Source organism: Neoarius graeffei, chromosome 10 (assembly GCF_027579695.1).
Source record: "Neoarius graeffei isolate fNeoGra1 chromosome 10, fNeoGra1.pri, whole genome shotgun sequence".
In the NCBI taxonomy this organism is placed as follows: domain Eukaryota; kingdom Metazoa; phylum Chordata; class Actinopteri; order Siluriformes; family Ariidae; genus Neoarius; species Neoarius graeffei.
In genome coordinates this window covers 72419765-72442051 of record NC_083578.1, presented here as the reverse complement: position 1 = coordinate 72442051, position 22287 = coordinate 72419765, and positions in this window count along the sequence as shown.

Here is a 22287-nt window from a genome sequence, read left to right as displayed (position 1 = left end):
TATGAAGGGTACAGAGCTGGTCCAGTGTTCCGCGACCAGGATGAAAACCGCATTGTTCCTCCTGGATCCGAGGTTTGACTATCGGTCGAATTCTCCTCTCCAGTACCCTGGAGTAAACCTTCCCTGGGAGGCTGAGAAGTGTGATTCCCCTATAATTGGAGCACACTCTCCGGTCCCCTTTCTTAAAAAGAGGGACCACCACCCCAGTCTGCCACTCCAGAGGCACTGTCCCCGACCGCCACGCGATGTTGCAGAGGCGTGTCAACCAAGACAGCCCCACAACATCCAGAGACTTGAGATACTCAGGGCAGATCTCATCCACCCCCGGTGCCTTGCCACCGAGGAGCTTGCAAACCACCTCAGTGACTTTGGCTTGGGTAATGGATGAGTCCACCTCTGAGTCATCAGCCTCAGTCTCCTCAGTGGAAGACATGATGGTGGGATTGAGGAGATCCTCAAAGTATTCCTTCCACCACCCGACAATGTCCCCAGTCGAGGTCAACAGCTCCCCACCTGCACTGTAAACAGTGTTGGCAGAGTACTGCTTCCCCCTCCTGAGGCGCCGGACGGTTTGCCAGAATTTCTTCGAGGCCGACCGATAGTCCTTCTCCATGGCCTTCCCGAACTCCTCCCAGTTCCAAGTTTTTGCCTCCGCAACTGCCCGAGCTGCAGCACGCCTGGCCTGCCGATACCCGTCTGCTGCCTCAGGAGTCCTGGAGGTCAACATGGCCCGATAGGACTCCTTCTTCAGCTTGATGGCATCCCTTACTTCTGGTGTCCACCACCGGGTTCAGGGATTGCCGCCACGACAGGCACCGGAGACCTTGCGGCCACAGCTCCAAACAGCTGCGTCCACAATGGAGGTAGAGAACATGGTCCACTCAGACTCAATGTCCCCCGCCTCCCTTGGAAGCTGGGAAAAGCTCTCCCGGAGGTGGGAGTTAAAGACCTCCCCAACAGAGTGCTCGGCCAGACGTTCCCAGCAGACCCTCACCATACGTTTGGGCCTGCCAGGTCTGTCCAGCTTCCTCCTCTGCCAGCGGATCCAACTCACCACCAGGTGGTGATCAGTTGACAGCTCAGCCCCTCTCTTCACCCAAGTGTCCAAGACATAGGGCCGGAGATCAGATGAAACGACTACAAAGTCTATCATCGACCTCCGACCTAAGGTGTCCTGGTGCCACGTGCACTTATGGACACCCCTATGCTCGAACATGGTGTTCATTATGGACAAACCGTGACTAGCACAGAAGTCCAATAACAAAACACCACTCGGGTTCAGATCGGGGAGGCCATTCCTCCCAACCATGCCCCTCCAGGTGTCACTGTCATTGCCCACGTGAGCATTGAAGTCCCCCAGTAGCACAATGGAGTCCCCAGTCTGAGCACCCCTCAGTACCTCTCCCAGGGACTCCAAGAAGGCCGGATACGCTATACTGCTATTTGGCCCGTAGGCACAAACAACAGCAAGAGCCCTCTCCCCAATCCGAAGGCGCAGAGAGGCGACCCTCTCGTTCACTGGGGTAAACTCCAACACATGGCGGCTGAGCTGGGGAGCTATAAGTAAGCCCACACCAGCCCGCCGCCGCTCACCATGGGCGACTCCAGAGAAGTGGAGAGTCCAGCCCCTCTCGAGGAGCTGGGTTCTAGAGCCCAAGCTGTGCGTGGAGGTGAGCCCGACTATCTCTAGCCGGTACCTCTCAACCTCCCGCACAAGCTCAGGCTCTTTCCCCCCAGTGAAGTGACATTCCATGTCCCAACAGCCAGCCGCTGTGTCTGGGGATCAGGTCGTCAAGGCCCCTGCCTTCGACTGCCACCCAATCCACACTGCACCAGTCCCCTACTGCTACCTCTGTGGGTGGTGAACCCACAGGAGTTCGGGCCCACGTCACCTCTTCGGGCTGAGCCCGGCCGGGCCCCATGGGCAAAGGCCCGGCCACCAAGCGCTCGCATACGAGCCCCAACCCCAGGCCTGGCTCCAGGGTGGGGCCCCGGCTGCGTCATATCGGGCGACGTCACGGTCCTCGGTTTTTTCTCCATAGGGGTTTTGGTGAACTGCTCTTGGTCTGGCCTGTCACCTAGGACCTGTCTGCCTTGGGAAACCCTGACAGGGGCATAATGCCCCCGACAACATAGCTCCTAGGATCATTCAAGCACACAAACCCCTCCACCACAATAAGGTGGCAGTTCTAGGAGGGGATACTAGACGCTATTTTATTATATTTTAATATTGGACTCAGATACACAGAAATCCTCGATGCACTTGCATCCCAACATGGCTTTATTATAAGTCTGAGACTCCTCAAGAGAGTTCTGAGAGAGAATGGGCTTCGCCGTCGTAGTTTTTCTGACTTAAACTCTCTTGAGGTGTCTCAGACTTATAATAAAGCCATGTTGGGATGCAAGTGCATCGAGGATTTCTGTGTATCTGAGTCCAATATTAAAATATAATAAAATAGCGTCTAGTATTTCCTGAGCTACCATGGTGAGCTACAGCCTGCGTGTACGTGTGTGTGTAGGCAACGAGATCAATGAAAACAAGGATATTGTGGGAATATTTTAATAAGTCGAGGGAACGACATAGGATATCATTCCCACGCCTTGGATATAAACCGAGGGAACGCGTTTTAAGACGTTCCCTCACTTTTTAATAACCCGTGCGCACGCCTTTATAACTCGAGCGCACGTATTAATATCTCGTGTGCACGCCTTAATGAAAGCGAGGGAACGATTTGTAACTCGTCCCCTCACTTTTAACTACCCGAGCGCACGCCTTAACGCAAAGCGTGCGCACGGGTTATAACTCGTGCGCGTGCATTAATATCTCGTGCACACGACTTATAAGTCGTTCCCACGCTTTGTTATTTTTTTATTCACCATGTCCCCTTTACGGCTCTGTAGGGTTTTGTTCGCAAGTCGAGTTTTTATTTCATCCTCGGCTGGCTCAGCAACATGCTCCACTCGTGTCTTATTCTTCTTTAGGGTTTTTTGACTGTTGGCTAACCAGTTTAAAGGTGCATTACCGCCACCAACTAGGCTGGAGTGTGGAACAGGAGATATTGAAGGGGAAATAAAACTATATTCTTTTTGCTATTTCTGTTTCTTTTAAATACCTGATAACAAAGTCATATATCTGACTTGATGCGCGCCGCCATTTTGTTTTTCTCTACTCATGGTATGTGAGCTGATAGCTTAGTAGTAGAGTAGCCAATCAGAGCGTGCGATTGCTCATATCCAGTGAATGTGGATAGAATAAATTTTGATGTAGTTCATCAACTAGAGTATAGGCTGAAAAATGCTGGATTTGTTTTTTAAAGAAGTTAGTTAGCTTACAACTGTTTCATTTCATTCTGTGCGTTTGTATTGGGAGTCAAGGCTAAGGAAGAAAAGTCTATTTTTTCCTCAGTTCTTTGTTTCTCTTCCAATGTGCTGATGTAATCTTACACTCCATTCCATGTCTGTTTCAGTGGAGAGCCATGCACATTTTGCTCCTGACACGTTGTGCTCACCTGATATTAGCTGTCAGGAACTCTGCATTATATATAACTCCATATATACAGGTGACAAATTAAAGGAAGTACTGTTATTCGATCTGCTGGTATTCGATGATCGAATTAATATCTCTCATATATTTCAAAATCTGGTGACTGTAAAGGCAATAGGATGTTATATACTTCATTTCCATCTTCATCAAACCATTCAGAGAGACTTTGTTTCTTGGTGAACCTGAACGAGAGCAGAACTCATTAGGATAGAAATGTTTCATCAGAAGATAAAGGTGATCAGTCAGAAGAAATTTGTATTGATTTGCAGTGATGCTTCCCTCTAAGTGGATTTGTGAACCATGCTAGCGAAATGTACTCCACAACATAACAGAGTCACCAGTTTTTCCTTTAATCTGTCAACTGTCTGTATGTGTGTGTGGGTGTATATGGATGTGTGGGTATGAGTGCATGTGTGTTGAACCACTGTAGCTATTTCTCCTCTTCTGCACCACGCACGATTACCATACAAACAACACTAGCATTTACACTTTTACCCTCGCAGCATGCATTATCAAATGGCCTGCCTGCTCTTTTTGTCACAACATGGCTGTTTTGATGGTTAATTAACCCGATTAAAAAAGAATAAGACTTGTGACAGCATCATTTAGAGATAACTAGATACAAGGTACAGAGATGACCAATGTAATTATCATTACATTTGCATTTTAAGAAGGCCTGCTTAATGCATATCTCCAGATCGACTTTTTAGGAGAGGGTTGCAGGGAAGTGCTTGGTGACTCTGACCATTTAAATGCTAATCTGGAATGATGGTTTTGTGTACTGGATTATCAGAGCAGGTATGTGGGTGCATTTTAGGCCTATGGGTTATACACATTATATATTGGGGTTAATTGGGTTTGGCTTAGTGAGGGCTATTGAATATTGTTCTATTCACATTCACTGAATATGAGCAGTCGTGCACTCTGATTGGCTGCTCTACTACTAGGATATCAGCTCATATACTGTGAGTAGAACAAAACAAAATGGCGGTGAATGTTGCTGAACCAACCGAGGATGAAATAAAAACTCTACTTGAAAACAAAACCCCCCAAAAAACAAAAAAGCAACAAAATATGGAATGAAAGTATTTGATGGTAAGAACATATATATTTTTAATTTTCAAGAATTATTATTATAGCATTTTTCACAAATTGCTCCTGTCATTTCACCGGTTTGTTTACATTCTAAGCGGAAATGATTTTGTAAGATATTTTGTATAAATTTTTTATTGATCGAATTTCCAAAAAACAAAATAAAAATGTTCTGTTTCTCAAAATCCAGTGAACATGGAGAGAATAAAAAAGTTATTCCACTCAAACTCGTCATACATGGTTTATAGCCAATTCGATGCTACGTGCCTTGTCACCTATCAGCTCACGTACGAATCGATTTCGTGGAATAACTGTTAAATATAAAATCCATCAGTGTTTGATGTTGCACTGGGGTTTAGCTAAGGCACAAAATCTGATATATCTGTGGTCAGGTACTAGTATTTCTGATATATTCTCCTGATTTCAGTGTTTTTCCAATATTCCAATAGAAATTCATATCATTTCTCCAAGCGTTCATCTGCCATTCTGTACCTCTGCCTTCATTCACACACATAAACACGTAGATCCACTTTCAATTCCTCAAAACTTTTTCATGCAAAATCTCTTCTCTTAAGAGCTGAAGGAATAGTCCCTAAAGTTGTGGACTGGTGGGAGTTTTCCTCTGTGTGTGGTGAGATCGAGCTCCAGACCCCTGCATGGCTGATGACAGTGGTGGTACATGCTTATTACTCTTAAACACAACCCTCCAGATGGTGTTATTCATGAGCAACACCATGACTACCCCTCTGCATGTCTGCCATGTAATCAAAGAATTTACACTGCTGCTACAGCCCTTTAGCTTCAGGCATATTATGCATATTATGACGCATTATACATGCATCATGCTGCAACCTGCTCTGTCTGAAAGAGGCCGAGAGGAGGATAGAAGAAAAGAGCAATGGAGGAGTTCAGGGTTCTTTTAGGAAGGGTGCCATTATTTGTGACAATGAGAGTGGTTTCAGGAAAGGTGCTGCGATTTGAGAGATGAGGGGGTTTTAGAGAGAATAATGTTATTTAAGGGGTAAGAGGAATGTTAGCGAGGGTGTTATTTGAAGGTGGGGGAGCGAGCTATAGAGGAGACCCTATTAGCATAAATTATCAGTACTCCAACATCAGCTCAGCAGCTTTTCACACTTAATTGGGCATCTCAGTGCCAGGCTGCCTGAGTGGGTAACAAAAGCTCCGCTTTCGCTCACTAGGCGCCAAGCTGTGCTCAGACAAATAGGGCATGAGTGATCTGACGCATGCTAACATGTTCACGTGCAGCTGATCTAGCTACAGCAGCTTCCCTCACTTCCTGTAGCTCGGAACGGAGCAGTGAGGAAATGAAAGGGGGGGAAGAAACATTTTTAGGGACGCCTTTAGTGCTCGGTGTACCATAGAAATTCATTTAGAGGTTGTTAAGAAATTATGATCTTCAAACGATAACTATTTTGGCTCTAAATGTTTTGTTGTTTTGAGCAGCAAACCTTGATGATCAATGGAATAACAAGTCAAGATTATTTATAAAACCTGACATCATCATCAGCATGTCTCAATAGGCTTTACAGACTTTTAACTATTCGCAGATCTCAGCTTTAGAAATTAATGCATGAATTTAATGCATGCACATAACTTCAATCACGCAGCATGCATGTAAATACCAAATTATATACCATATATTATATATATACTGGTTCCTGAATGACTTTTTACGCTTGCAGAATATGAGCGAGATGCATAATAAGGCTGGATGTTTGATTCATGGAGGCTGTAAGGAATTGCAGCGTCTACTCGAGAAGTGGGTTTTGATCTGCTATCATCTCAAGTTCCTCTCTCCTACGCCGTAAGGCTGACGAGCTGTTGCAGCAAATGTCTCAATCATCATTGTCAAGAAAGCTTGTCAATTTCACACATGAGAAAGTTTTAATCAAATTAGAGGATGGGAGATGATCTCATTCAAAAACATGCCAAATGTTTGCATATAGGTGATAATTCTCTCATAATCAATCATAAAATCAATCATCAGATTGTGTAACGTGACTGGAGGTGAAACAGAGGGCGTTCTTACATTTCAGTTCATTACTTTTCAATAACAGCATGTCCAGAAATGCTTTATTTCTCTTAGGTCATATCATTTTGTCAATAATCATAATTCAACTCAACAGCATGAAGATTCGTGTAGCAACAGGCAATCTTTCACCAAGAGACACATCTCTTAGCTAAATTTGATCAGTTGTTTTATATCAAATACACTGTGCTAAGTGACCATCATAGACTGACAGCCTAATAACAGTACTCCGCTATCGACTCCTATATCGCTAGCAAGCTAGCTATTAACCAAGCTAACGCTAATTATCTAAGGTATCAGGGGAAAGTATTATTGCTAATGGTGCTTTAATTAACCATTGTTAAAGGAGAACTGAACTCATTTTTAAACTTGCTTTATTTCTTAATTAACATGTTATTCAGTTATGTTTTAGGTTTTAGTAACCTTATATCGTGATTCGTATTGGCAACTAATTGTAATTAAATATTATACTTATTGGTCTATTTGTTTTTTAGCCATGTTGAATTTAGTTTGCTTGGTCCACGGCAGGTGCCACTTATCCACGCGATCTTCACGAGACTTGTGTGAGACTTCAAAACGTGAACTGTCAGCCAGGTGTCAGTGCCGCCATTTTGAAAACTGTTTTACAAATGAAATATTGCACAAAAACGAGTTTAAATGACGATTACTGCCTACTTTTTTCAAACTTTCCTGATTGCTATCAAAACAAACAAAACTTCTGGCTTGATTACATCAGCATTTGAAAGAGGGTGGGCGCGTCTTTTGACAATGTTGGCAGATGTTGGTCACTTTGATTTCTGCTGTACGTTTTACTTCCGTCCTACGATGTCTCGCACAGGTCTCAACAAATCTCGTTTATGGCCATTGCTTTGACATATGGACTGATGTATTACATAGCATATTTCAAACACTCATAACTTGCTATAGCAGTGACAAAATAGCTATCAAACATGTATTCCTATATTTAATAAAGTGAGATAAATAGAATTTTGATAATAAAAAATTTGCCTTCAGTTCTCCTTTAAGATTGAAAAGATGACAGCGGCTTCTTTTAGTTTAGCCAGTAGCTTATTGGCTAGCTTCCACAGCTAGCTTGTTAGCTTCGAGGTTAGTACCGGTAGGCGTGTTCTAGCCATACTATTCCAGTGCTCAGGCTTCACTATCCCTGCCCCTTTCTCCATTTATGGACTAGCTGGGAGTTAGGTGGGGTCAGGCACTGCCAAGATGGCGACACCTGTACCTGTAGCCTCTTTAATTGAGCTTCAAACATGCTCTTCAGAAATCCTATGAGTGACATCACAGAGGCTTTGTCCATCTATTTTTACAGTCTGTGGGTACAGTAGAGTAGGTTTTTTCTGTCAGGATTAAATGTTAATAGGACAGGACAAAAGGGCTCAATGTTGTGTTTGTGTTTATTTCCATCCATGTTTGTACTTTGTGGTTAGCATTATTCTTTAAAATTTGGACTGCCACAGATGGATAGGGCAATACTTGGAATATATTCGATAGTTACTAGCTAGCTTATAGGCTGGTTGATGTCAGAATTGAGCTAAAGAAATGACACTTAATGCAGTGCAATGTAAATGTTTATGTTTGTTCGGCTACAATTGTGTGCATATGTGGTAGGCTACATGACAGAGGGCCGAGCTGCTGTAAATGGGTTTCCCTCTGTCCGAACGCCTCCAACTGTCACTTGTCTCACAAAATGATCATTCTTTCATTTTAGACCTTATCATAATTTGCTAATCTATAGATAAGACATTAAAAGATCATCACAGAGGTTGTATGTGAAATTGACTTCACAGAATAGGAGTTTGTTCAGGGTACTGAACTTCTCCCTTCTCCCACAGGACTCCATTCAAACAGAACAGGCTCGAATGTCTCCTTGAAGACCCTACAGCTGTTACATGTTTTCACTTGAAGACTGGAATCCCTCCTTTCAAGAACATCTCTGATCAATACATGAAGAGTTTGGTTCCAAAACGCTATATATCCAATTCCATTGTTTCAAGAAAAATCACTTTTTCTGATTACGGGAAATGATAAAAGGAAAACCATTGTATCCTGTTTTAAAATTTATTGACTAACTCCTTAATGATAATAAACTTCAAAAATGAAATCCAGAACTAATTAACAGCTTTTAACTGAACCAAGTAATTATTTTTTTGTCAAGTCACTACATATCCATGCCACGGCATTTTTCCTCAAAATGCTACATATCCCTTTCTATTTAAAGTGCATTTAACCGTGTTCTTTCATGACAGATATATCTGAAATTGGATATATAATGTGCTTTAGTATCCTGAAAAATGGGCAATGTCAGCTGGTGTGAGTTTATCAGCATGGCAAAACACACATGTACATGCTTTATGCGTGCACACAACGTCTGGTATTTTCCCGGCACCCGAATACTGCATTTTCTTAATGTGTTCTCGATTATGATTTGCTTTTGACGGCCTACATTTCTTCCCCACTGGTGAAACCATCACGGCCTTTGTTCCTTCAAAATTATTCATAATTCAGTGTGAAATTGTACAATAAATGCGAGAAGTGATGAAGCGATTTCTTACTTCATGGACGCAGCCATCTTAGAAGACTTCACGCCAATGGTGGCCTCTGATTGGCCGAATGGATATGTCTGGTTTTGAGAAAAATCGGTGATGGCGCTTGTTGCATTTTGGAATGAAAGGCTGTAATGCAGTGTATAAATCAATGGCAGATATCGCGTTTTAGCGAAAACTGAATATGGTACGAGTAAGATATGATAATTGCTGATGGTTTGGTGGCAGGAGTTTCAATTTTTCAAATTTGGTGTTTGTCACATTTTGTACCTAAACTCTTCACATGTTTTTAGCTACATAGTTAGCTACCTAGCAAAGACACCCCTTATACATTATCCTGTGTATTCCCTCCAGGCTGTAGCAGCACTTAAATATATTTAACACAGCAGACAATTGAAACTGAACACTGAAGTGACATTTAAGTTTAATACATACACTGTAAAAAAAAATCCGTTGTTTTTACGGAAAAATACTGGCAGCTGTGGTTGCCAGAATAATCCTGTTAAAAATACAGTGAAATGTAAACAACATTACAGAATAACTTGTACTTTTCACTGGGATTCCATGTACAATTAATGATAACTAAATGTAAATTTTACAGGTATTCAATGTACAATAATCAATACATAACTGTTAATTTTACGGATATTCATTGTACAATAAACAATGATTGTATGAACATTTCACCAGGATTCAATGTAAAATGATGGTTACAAGCAATGATCTACTAGACAGATATTTTATTTGATTTAGAGTTTTACGAAATGTGCCAGAGAGCCTCTACTGACATTTTTTAATTTTTTTAACAGGGCAATGATGTAATTTTAACTATCACATTCTGTTTTAGTATTACAGTTTGTCGGTGTTTAAAATACAACAATTTGTAAATTCTACAAAAAAATATAATCAATTCAACATATTCTTACTGTTAAATTAACAGTGGTATTTGGTTAGGAGTTTGTAATGTTTTACAGTAAGAAAGCTATAGCTTTCTTACTGTAAAACATCAAAACATCTGGCTAGCTAGTCTAGTTTACTCAGCTAGCTAATGTCTTACCTGTATGTTTTCACCAGGTGGATGTTGACCTCTGAAATGCCATCTCCATGGGTTTTGGCTCACATGATTTGTAGATCATTATTATACTGTTTCTTATAAAGCATTTTAAACTAAAGATATCTGATAACTTGGGCCAGGGATGCCCCTCTGCCTCCATGGTTTCAGACATTGCTGCTGCTGCTGAGTACTTGGCCAATGTGTCGCTCTTGAAGCATAGACTTTCAAGAGGAAACTGCTTTATTTTGATTGTATCCCAAAATAGAATTATTGACAATTTGCTCCTACTGTATGTTAGTTGGCGAACAGCACTTGAGGGTGAAATGAATGACTATTATTTTTTTTACTCTGTTATGGTGAGTATTTTATTTTTTTAAAAAGAACTCAAGTAAAAGTACTATGATTTATTTGGACTAAAAAAAAAAATCTGCCAGGAATTATGTAGTGAAGTACTGTACATAGAGGGTGTAGAGTGCTTCGAGATCAGCGCGAACCCGGCGGCGGCCATATTGGAAGTCAAACGTCGCTGTGTCAGTGCATTGTTGTTGCTCAGCGAAGCAAAATGCCGAATATGTGTGTCATTGTTGGCTGTAGTAGCTGGGGGAAAAGGGTGGCAAAAGCTTCCACAGACTCCCTAAAGTTGTGACAAACCAGGGAATTGCAGCACAGGAGAAAAGCGAGCGGAGGAGACGACAGTGGCTGGCTGCCATTAACCGATCAAATTTAGGACTAGACTGTATCCGGATTTGTTTGATCACTTTGTGACAGGTAGGTTAAATTGTCTTGAATTTCATAGTTACTAAAATAAATGTGATACAAACTATTATCTTTTCTATGTACTTTCAGCAATGATTAATGGATATATTTGTCACATTAGATAGCTTATGTCTACTGCAGTGCATTGTTGCATCAAATGGCATTTAAGATCTAGGCCTAGTAATGTTTATGTACACATGCTGTTAGTACAAGTTACATACTAGGCCTACATTTTATTCACTGACTAAAATAATTGATAATTATGCGGCAACAAGCTGGGGTCAGCTTTCCATTCCTTCTCACTAACAGTGTATGGATCTACATTCCCAATGAAACGTACCTTCTCAGCATAACACTCCCATGCCTGCTTATCCAAACTTTCACAGTAGTGCTCCATCACTTCAGATATCTAAATTCTTAAAAAATCCAAGCTTCTAAGCCCTCTAACGCGGAAACGAATCGGTGAATGTTTACTCTATGATGTGTACTCTATGTGTGCTCTGGAGCGAGTGACTTCCAAGATGGCCGCGCCGACCGCATGGTTACTATTTTTAGCATCATCTCGGAGCACTCTATTACATAGTTGCATGAAGATATGAAGTTTATGTTCGAGTGGTGACGAAGCGAACGAGTGATATATTTTTCAACACAAGAAGATAAACTTCATATCTTCATGCAACCATGTAATATTCTTTATATTATATGGACACTTCAACACAAAAAAATACACAAGTGAATCAAAAGAATTTTAATTTGAAATAGTTCACTATTTTGATAACCTGCTTCCAGTCAGCAGGAAAACACTGGGAGTCATCAGAGTGAAATATCAGAAATTATTATACATACAGGACACTTTTTGATGGAATAAAAACATGTATTCTATTCCCTTCTAGCAGGTTTCATTCATTTCGTTTGATAGCATGCAATATTGTTAGCATATCGCTTATCATACGTGTATTACGCCACTCTACCCAATGGAGAATGAGCGTTGAATATAGTTTATGATATTGCATGGTTGTCAAGACAACATGACGTCACACGTCGGAGCTGATGCGAATATTGAATGGTAAAGTTTTCTGCTGCGCATGCGCAGAAGCATTTATTTGTTCACTGGGAAAGAGAAAAACAGGTTGAACAACCAAAAGGCTACCAAAACTTCATTAGATATTCTTCACACATATTAATTTACAAGAGAAAAACATACCAACGGACATCAAAAAACTGGAAAAGAGACGCATCAGAGACGTAAAACTTCTGCGCTAGCGAGCGACTGTGACAATTTGTAAACAAACATGGCCTCCAGGTTTGCTTGGTTAAATACGGAAAATTTTGAGAGAATTTTGAAGGAGAAAGATGTGTTGAACACCTGAAAGGAATATGTATGTGTAATAATAATAATAATAATAATAATAATAATAATAATAATAATATTGGCTGGCTTTTTTCATGGTATATCAAATATATTTCATTCAGCTAGCATGATATTGAACTCATCTTTGACTTATCCAATATCATGCTAGCTGAATGGAATATAACTGATATCACTGAATGGAACATATCACTCAATGCCAGCCAATATTATTTAAATATGTGACTCAGATCCGTGATGTATTTTGAATGAAAAATGTGAGTTTAACATAAGAAGATACATTTCATATCTTCAAGCTAACCTGTGATTTTCTTTTTATTATATTGACACATTCACAAACAAAAAGTACCCAAATTTATCAAAACAATTCATCAATTTCCTCACGAGTGACATATAGAGATTTATGTCACGGTTTTGGATTTCTGTGTCCCGGATGTAGCTTGTATGAAAAGTACAAGTGGCGTGTTTCTCAGTAAAACACTCGTGTCCATATAATAAAGAGAGTATATGTAGTTTGTTACTTTCCATCTATGCTAGTACACCACATGACATCATAATGAATAGTGACACTTTACATGCATTACAACATGATTATAAGGTATCAAAGAACATTATTAGAGCTTTATAAAGTATTATTAGCTTGTAAAATGCTCACGTCATTATTACCAACTTACAAATAATTATATGCACAGTTATAATGATTTATGAATATGGGCCTCACAGAAACGGTTAGCTAGTTTTGTGATTCCAACCTTGTGTCCGAAATCACTCCCTACTCACTATATAGGGCACTATATAGCGAGGACGCCGTTTTGTAGTGCTGTCCGAAACCTTAGTGAGGATTATCTCATCTCATTATCTCTAGCCGCTGTATCCTGTTCTACAGGGTTGCAGGCAAGCTGGAGCCTATCCCAGCTGACTATGGGTGAAAGGCGGGGTACACCCTGGACAAGTCGCCAGGTCATCACAGGGCTGACAGACACAGACAACCATTCACACTCACATTCACACCTACGGTCAATTTAGAGTCACCAGTTAACCTAACCTGCATGTCTCTGGACTGTGGGGGAAACCGGAGCACCCGGAGGAAACCCACGCGGACACGGGGAGAACATGCAAACTCCGTACAGAAAGGCCCTCGCCGGCCACGGGGCTCGAACCCGTACCTTCTTGCTGTGAGGCGACAGCACTAACCACTATATTCACACCCTATATAGTACACTCAAAGTATCCCACAATGCATCACAAAAAGTAGTGTACAACTGATGGTCACTAACCAAAGCAATATATCCCATCATGCATTGCAGTCGCGCTGAAAGAAATCAAATTAAAAGTCTCAAATTTGATTTAATAAAAGACAAAAAAGAAAGTATTCAGCCTTGATTTAAAAAAACTGAAAGATGCAGGTATTTTGTATTGATTAATGTGGGAAATATGCTCAGTATAATATGTATTTACCACAAAAACACATGCAAGTATTTATTATTTTGAAAACCCACCAGCTGACTGATCTGGCACGGTTTAATTGTGCGACAGTAATGACGTAAATACTAGTGCGATGGACTAGTGTCCGAAAGTGTTTTTTTTTTCCATTTTACCAATGAGCTCACTATATAGTCCTCTATATAATAATTCCCTATATAGGGAGGAGGGAATAGTGAACGAATGAGCAATTTCGGACACAGGGCAAGTTTTCCCAACTAGCACAGGTGATACATTCTCGCCTGGGTTGCTCCTTTATCTTTCACCCTCCTCCACCGCAGAATTTTCTAGTTCCCCCCTAACTGTGAGGATCTTGCTATACAGCAAGGTCCAAGTGACATAGTCAGCAAAAATACTATGCATTATACATGTTGTTAATGGTCACAAATCTTTGCAGAAAGAGTGTGAGTGCATACATTCTAAATGATGACTTCATGACGGATATTATTATGAAACTAGATTGCATTTCCTCTGCAGAAACTGCTGGAGTGTGCTTGCTCAAATGAAGCCACATTCTCTGCTTCTCTCTCTCTCTCTCTCTCTCTCTCTCTCTCTGTCTCTCTCTCTTTCTCTACATCTCTCTCTCACCCAATCACTATCCCCACCAATATACATTGTCACACAGTGTCATGTTTTAAAAGAAGGATTTCAGAGCACTTCGCGCTCTGAAATCCTTGTTTTAAATGGCTTTAGTCAACAGCTCTCACTCCTTCTCTGGCTCAAAGTCTCTTGCACATCATTTTGAAGGAAGATTTCATTACGCTTCGCGCAGTGAAATCTCCTCTCCACCCTTTTATATGTTTTTCAATTTAATTCAGAGGTTTTACAGGGTTTAAAACATGGATTTTGGCTGTAAAATCGCAGTTTTAATTTTTTTTCTGCTGCTCCCACTCTAACGTCTAGAGTGGAGGAGCTCCTTATGACATCATCACTCCAAAGTTCTACCCATTCATTTCAATGGCACGGAATTTTGTCAAAAAACGGGAATACCGAGCGAACGACAAGGGGTAGTGCAACCATTTTAACAAGCACGCCATTCCAGATTGGGCCCTACGTTTCAGCGTTGGAACGGTGTCTCTATCTTGAAAGCCCTAGGAGGAGTAGTGGATCCAAAAAATGGGTGAAACGGAATAATAATAACTAGACTGCATTTCAGCAGAGAAAATGCAAAGTGTGCTTGCTGAGCTGTAGCAGAACAGCTAGCATGCTAAAAGCTAGCATGCCAACATGCTAATGCTAACAGTTAGCATACTAACATGCTAACAGCTAGCATACTAGAGTGGAGGAGCTCCTTATGATATCATCACTCCAAAGTTCTACCCATTCATTTCAATGGCACGGAATTTTGCCGAAAAACAGGAATACCGAACAAACGACAAGGGGTAGTGCAACCATTTTAACAAGCACGCCATTCCAGATCGGGCCCTACGTTTCAGCATTGGAATGATGTCTCTATCTCGAAAGCCCTAGGAGGAGGAGTGGATCCAAAAAACGGGTGAAATGTAATAATAATAATAATAATAAAAATAAAACTTAAGAAGAACAATAGTGTGCTTTTGCATGCACACTAATAAGGGTAGTTATGGTATTGCTGTTAGTTGTTAATTATGGTTCCAGTGTTTAATGAGCCTTTTCCAGAGACTAAACTACAGTTCAGTGTGGTTTAAAATAAACATTTGGATATTTGTTTGTGGTAGTCGGTTCTGGATAGTGCATTGTTATTTATTTTGTAGTGCTTTTCTCATGCCTTTCATTTCATTATTTATCTGTTCTTTTAACAGAAGGTGAGCATTTGTGGTTCTCAAAGTTTGTTCTCTTGCTTTTGTGTACCATGTTGATATGGGACAAGTGATATTTTGAACAAATGATCATTAATGCGTTTAGTTTTGTAGAACGTGGTGAACCACGGCACTTTTTGCTGCATACAGCATGAAAGTGACATGAGGCGCGACCTCACCTACTCCTGTGCATCTCAGCAACAGCATATAAAGGCGAGGCTGCTGCAGAGCCAGCGCAGAGGAAACTAGGGCAGCTGAGGCTCTCTTTCATCAATATGGATGAAGAGAAGGAGCAACAAGCTAAGCCGAACCCTTATCTGCCCCATTCAGGGAGAGAGGGAGGGAGAGAAAGGGAAAGATAGAAAAGAGGCACATTAATATTCTCAGATGGCGAGCTTTCTGCGGTTCAGTGTATTTTTTTTTTTTGGAAATTCGGTGTTCAGCATTAAATCTATCATCATGTGTAACATTATGCAGATTACCAATGCTGAACTGACACATGTAATCAGCTTTCTCCCAGATGTTCAGTGAAATGTGGAAGGTGCTGCAACCTGAGGTCTCGTAATCACCAAAAAAAAAGAAAAAGAAAAACAATGACTTGGAAGAAGTAAATACTTGAAATAATTTGTTTGCTCTCCATTTCATTTGACTAAAAACCTCTTGACCTGTGGTAAAGATGGATCTAGTTTCTCATGCAAAAGAAAATCAATTATGTACCAGAGAAGAAGGAAGAAGTACATCTAATTAGAGATAGATGAAGTAAGAGAGAGAAAGAAAGATGGAAATAGAGAGAGTGAGTAAAAGAGAAAAAGCTTTAACGGAACTTCCTTTTAACAAACCTTTGATGGTTATAGGAACTAAAAGATAGAGCGAGTGTTTACACTTTAAGTGGAGCTTATTAAATATAAGTAGGAAAGTTCTGGTGTTCTTCACAGAACTCTGAATGCTTACTAACAAGCAGGATAATTAAAGAATGCAGCATTTCCCAGACAATACAAAAAAACCTTTCATCTCTTGCAGACGCCTAGACACACACAGAAATGCACATTCATGAGCAATAAGCAAAGCATTACATATCTCCGGATGCGTGCATTTCTGCCACATTAGAGTAAATTTAGATTTTATTATGTTTATGCATGAGGATGCAAAAAATCACACCACTCTAAGCTTTGCTTTCAGTACGATGGACAACAAACACGTCTCAAGAATGAATTACGGATGATAAAGAGTGGACGAGAGTGAGGGCGCGTTAGAGAGAAGGGAAGAGTATCTCCCGGGTGGGTTTTGAGTTTCCCCTCCAAGCCGGATGAGGAGAATCATCCGGAAGAGTGAAACCACAGCAGCAGTAAAATGAACCGGGTACCTGGAGAGATACAGAGATAGAGGGAAAGGGAGATGCAGAGGGAAAGAAGCATGAACCCTTCCCTTCCTTTCCTCTCATTAGAAGTCCCATTCAAACAGTTAAAGTGAGATGAGCTGAGAGATTTGGAGATCGTGTTGATCGTGCCCCTCCTTTGCCCCATCACATCAATCTGTATGGATGCAACCCAAGCTCCTAAGACACAACAGCAGGCCCATCCGTCGCCTGAGGAGGACAGAGGGGAGCGTAACCATGGTAACTCCTGTCCCGGGGCATTGACCAGATGCTTGAGTGAAAGACGAGGATTTATTTCCCTTTTATTTGTGGAAAGGGGGTCAGGGGGTGGGGGTGGGGGAGATTACACACAACCTGTAACATTTCACTTGTTGATGACAGATTACAGACTTATTTATTGAGGACTTTAATTCTACAATTAATCAGTGTAGAAATTTAATGTTGTTTTATATATACAGAGTTAGTCAAAATTACGTTAACACTAATGGATTATTTTTCTCCTGAATGTGTGGTGTGCCATGACCGCTGCTGGCGTAATTGGGCCCTACTTTTTTGACACCCCAACAGTGATGTCAGACGTCTACTTACAGATGGTGCAGCAGTACGCCATTGATGAACTTCCACTACAGATCCGATTGGTTTCTACCATTTAAGTGTTAACATAGTTTTGACTAACCCTGTATATCTCATCTCATCTCATTATCTCTAGCTGCTTTATCCTGTTCTACAGGGTCGCAGGCAAGCTGGAGCCTATCCCAGCTGACTACGGGCGAAAGGCGGGGTACACCCTGGACAAGTTGCCAGGTCATCACAGGGCTGACACATAGACAACCATTCACACTCACACCTACGGTCAATTTAGAGTCACCAGTTAACCTAACCTGCATGTCTTTGGACTGTGGGGGAAACCGGAGCACCCGGACACGGGGAGAACATGCATACTCCACACAGAAAGGCCCTCGCCGGCCATGGGGCTCGAACCCGGACCTTCTTGTTGTGAGGCAACGGCGCTAACCACTACACCACCGTGCCACCCCATATGTATATCACAACAGAGTATGTGCATTTTTTTTTTTACCTTAGACACATACCAAACTGTAAAAATGTCAGAGCTATCAAAAGCATTTCAGTGGAAATGACAGTGCTGAGTTCTGCACTACAGACTCTAAACCCTTGAAAGGATGCTGGAGCTTCAAGCGATCCCGAGCAGGACTCCAGTATTTTTTTCCCTTTTCTTTCTTCACTCTGTAAATTCAGCTGGAGAACATATAGATGCGAAAATGCTAGTGTGTGCTCCGTTGTGTCCTTGCTCATTTACACTGAGGTAAATTTTGGATCACAAACACAACCTGACTTCAATCCACCTTTTGTTATGCTGTCCAGAAGGGCTCATTTATCTGTAGAGATTTACATGAATATTTATAGTATGATGTGTAATAAATGGACATCCAGATTTCTGTAAAGCTGCTTTGTCCATGTCTATTGCTGAATAGCAAATTGAGTTTTGTTGACTACTTCCTACTAAGGCTGTCAAAGAATTAAAATAATTAATCACTATGAATAGTGATTTTTCAATTGCTAATATTTGACACTAAAGGACAATTTTCTCCACTTTGCTATTTATCTTTACATTTAATTCAAATCAGTTGCATTGTATTTGTATAGTGCTTTTAACAAGAACAAAAAGCACAAAGCAGCTTGAGAGAAATCTGGTTGTAGATTTATATTTAGATCCCTAATGATCAAGACAGAGGCAACAGCAGCAAGGAAAAAGTAAAAACTTCCTGAGATGACACGAGGAACAAACTTGAGGACAGACCAGGAGAAATCAGGTTTGTAAGGGAACCTATACTGTTCAAGGTGACACATGATAGTGAGATTATACACTCACTGGCCACTTTAATAGGAACTTGTTCTTGAACTAAGATTCCTGTTCTTGGCTGGAGGAGTGGAACCCAATATGGTCTTCTGCTGTTGCATGCTGAGATGCTTTTCAGTTCATCATGGTTGTAAAGAGTGATTATATGAGTTACTATATCCTTCCTGGCAGCTTGAACCAATCTGTGGTGGGTTTCTCAAAAGCCTCTTAACACTAAGAACATCTTAACTAGGAGAGTGTTCATTGTGCTGCTCGCGCTACCATTTAACAATGATCTTTGTGCTATGATGCTTTTGGGAAACTCGGCACTGGCCATTTTCCTCTGACCTGTTATCAACAAGGCGTTTCCACCTACAGAATCGTCGCTCACTCAGTGTTTTTTGTTTTCCACACCATTCTGTTTGTAGAGACTGTTATGTGTGAAAACCCCAGGAGACCAGCAGTTTCTGAAGCACTCAAACCAGTCCATATGGCACCAACATCCATGCCACAGTGAAAGTCACAAAGATCACAATTTTTCCCATTCTGATGTTTGAAGTGATCATTAACTGAAGCTCTTGATTTGTATCTGCATGCATTGTGCTGCTGTCAAGGGATTGGCTGATTAGATAACTGCACAAAACAACAGGTGTATGGGTGTTCCTAATAAAGTGACTGGTGAGTGTAAAGCATGACACTTCTACCACTATATACGGTACTATAAAGTTAAACAGTACTAAGTATCTTGCAAAGATGTTCAATATGAGCATACTGTGAATTGGATCCTGGTATAAGGACTTTGTCATTATAATTACCAAAGCAATTTAAAATTGAGCACCAATACAATGGAGCAGTTAATGGTTAAGGGCCTTGATTAAAGGTCATAGGGAATGGTCGGAGATGAAATGTAGAATATCAACTTTATTGTCTAGAAGAATGACCCAAAAAGCGAATTCAATCTTCCTAGTGTCTAATTTGCACCCTAAAATTGAATAAAACGGTTAAAGTATACTCATCTCATTATCTCTAGCCGCTTCATCCTGTTCTATAGGGTTGCAGGCAAGCTGGAGCCTATCCCAGCTGACTACGGGCGAATGGCGGGGTACACCCTGGACAAGTCACCAGGTCATCACAGGGCTGACACATAGGCACAGACAACCATTCACACCTACGGTCAATTTAGAATATACTGTTTTGCCCAATTTCCGAAGGTTTGTTTACATCTCACTTATGCGCACTTTCACCGCCAGGGGACTGTCATCGTGATGTCATTTAAGCCAAACAGACTGGGAGCAGTTCTGTGTTTACCTGCGAACCGAGCACACGTGTACGGACTTTGGTCATGAGAGGTTGTGTAAAATGTCTGAAAACGATAGCGATTTTGAAGTAGCAAGTCTCCAAATTGAATATCGAGAGGTGAAACCATATATGTATGAACCTATGGCCGTTGCGAAGCAATCGGTGAATGTGGCTCACTGGTTTGACCGTGCAGCCTCGGAATCGGACAGCGACTCGGCCGACTCTGATCGCGGTGACCCCGGACCTCAACAAGACTCGTGCCCAAACGATTTATCCTGGTAGTTATGATAAATTCCTACTTTTGTCGTAATACTAAATAAGAGCCCTTTTGAAGAATAATTAAACCGCCCTCCCTAGTGGATATAGGTAACGATTACTTGACAGTGCGCCAGTAGGCCACATTAGCCTGCCATCCGCAGAATTATACTATTTATAGCCTACTCTAAGTGAGGAAATATCCCTTTGTCTCATTTCCACAATGATTGTACAGGATCCCTCAGGATTCTTGACTTGTCAATGGCAAGCAAAAGTAAAAATGTTTACTTCCAATCTTTTCCTTTTTGCTTGAATGTTGCTGATCCGTTTCTTCTTTGACTGCTTGATTTTGTTTCACTCACAAAATCCACTCTCTCCGCCTCATCTCCTCTTCCAGAAAAAGCCAACCCACTCGCTCCGCCTCTTCTCCTTTTTCGGAAAAAGCCAACCCACTCGCTCCGCTTCTTCTCCTCTTTCAGAAAAAGCCAACCCACTCGCTTCGCCTCTTCTGGAAAAAGCCAATCCACTCTCTCTGCCTCTTCTTCTCTTTTGGTAAATGTTAGGGTTTTGAACCTGGTTCGTTGATGTGGTAATCCAGCAAACCCCCACTAGGCCACCAGGGGGATGACTCAAGTGCAGAGGCGTGAGGCGGAAGTAGAAAAGTATCAAAAAGTTTATTTACAATATTTACAGTCCAAACAAAAATATAATCCAAAAAACGCTCAGAAGATGAAGGGAAAAATAAAATATCCAAAAGGTCAAAGTTAAATACAAAAGCAAAAAACTAGAAAAGAAAAGGCAAAATACCAACGCTCAGAAGATCAAAAAACAGTAAACACAAAGTCCAAAAAGTCCAAAAAGAAAAGCAAAGTGCAAAACCAAAGAGACAACGGCAAGGGACACAGAACAGAGGTAACTGGAGCTAAACATAACAGCACAAAGACTCCGTGACAAGAGGACTGAACTCAGGGGGTATAAATACACAAAATAAATTGGAAACAGGTGACACTAATGAAAACAGGCAATCAACACCAACACAAAACACAGGACACAGTGGCGACCTCTAGAGGCCAAAACAAACATAGACAAAAAACAGGAAATAACAGCGGCCTCTAGAGGCCAAAACAGTCCCAGTCCTAACAGTAAAAGGTAAAAACTTCTTCCTGAACCGGTCCCGTTGTTACAGTTCACTGCACAACAATAAGGCATGGTTTTTCTTTGGAAATTCCCGAACGCACGTCTGCACTCAAGCTGAACAGCAATGTAAGTAAGCGGAAGTGGACTCAACTCAAGCGGTTTGTTTGTCTTGAATGACGTCACGCGCCAAGTGGTCACGAAAATCACCGAACAGAAATTCGCCGTGATCCGCGGTAACTTATTTTACTTATTAACAATACTTCTTGGGACCAGAGGAAAATTACAGAGGGTTTTTTAACATATAAAGTTTCAAATGTGCATAAATTGAAAAACGTTGCCTATGACCTTTAAGGACATAGCGGTGGGATTTGACTCATAACCTTCTCAATAGAAGCCCAAAATCTGAACCAAAATCTGAACCAATCAGTCACCTTTGCTACTTCTACAACAATTGGTGTGTTTGAAGATCCCAGGAATGAGTCTTAAGGGGGTCAAGGCCAAGTGCATGTGAAAAGACAACATGAACTTTCAGTCTCAGTTGATACCAAGACAGTATTTAGCAAGAGCAATGACTGAGGCTTTGACAAGTCCTAGTACAAATGCCAATAAGTCTGGGACAAATCTAATACAGAAAATGTCTTGAGACTGGACTCTACTGCAGAGAATGTGTAAAATTG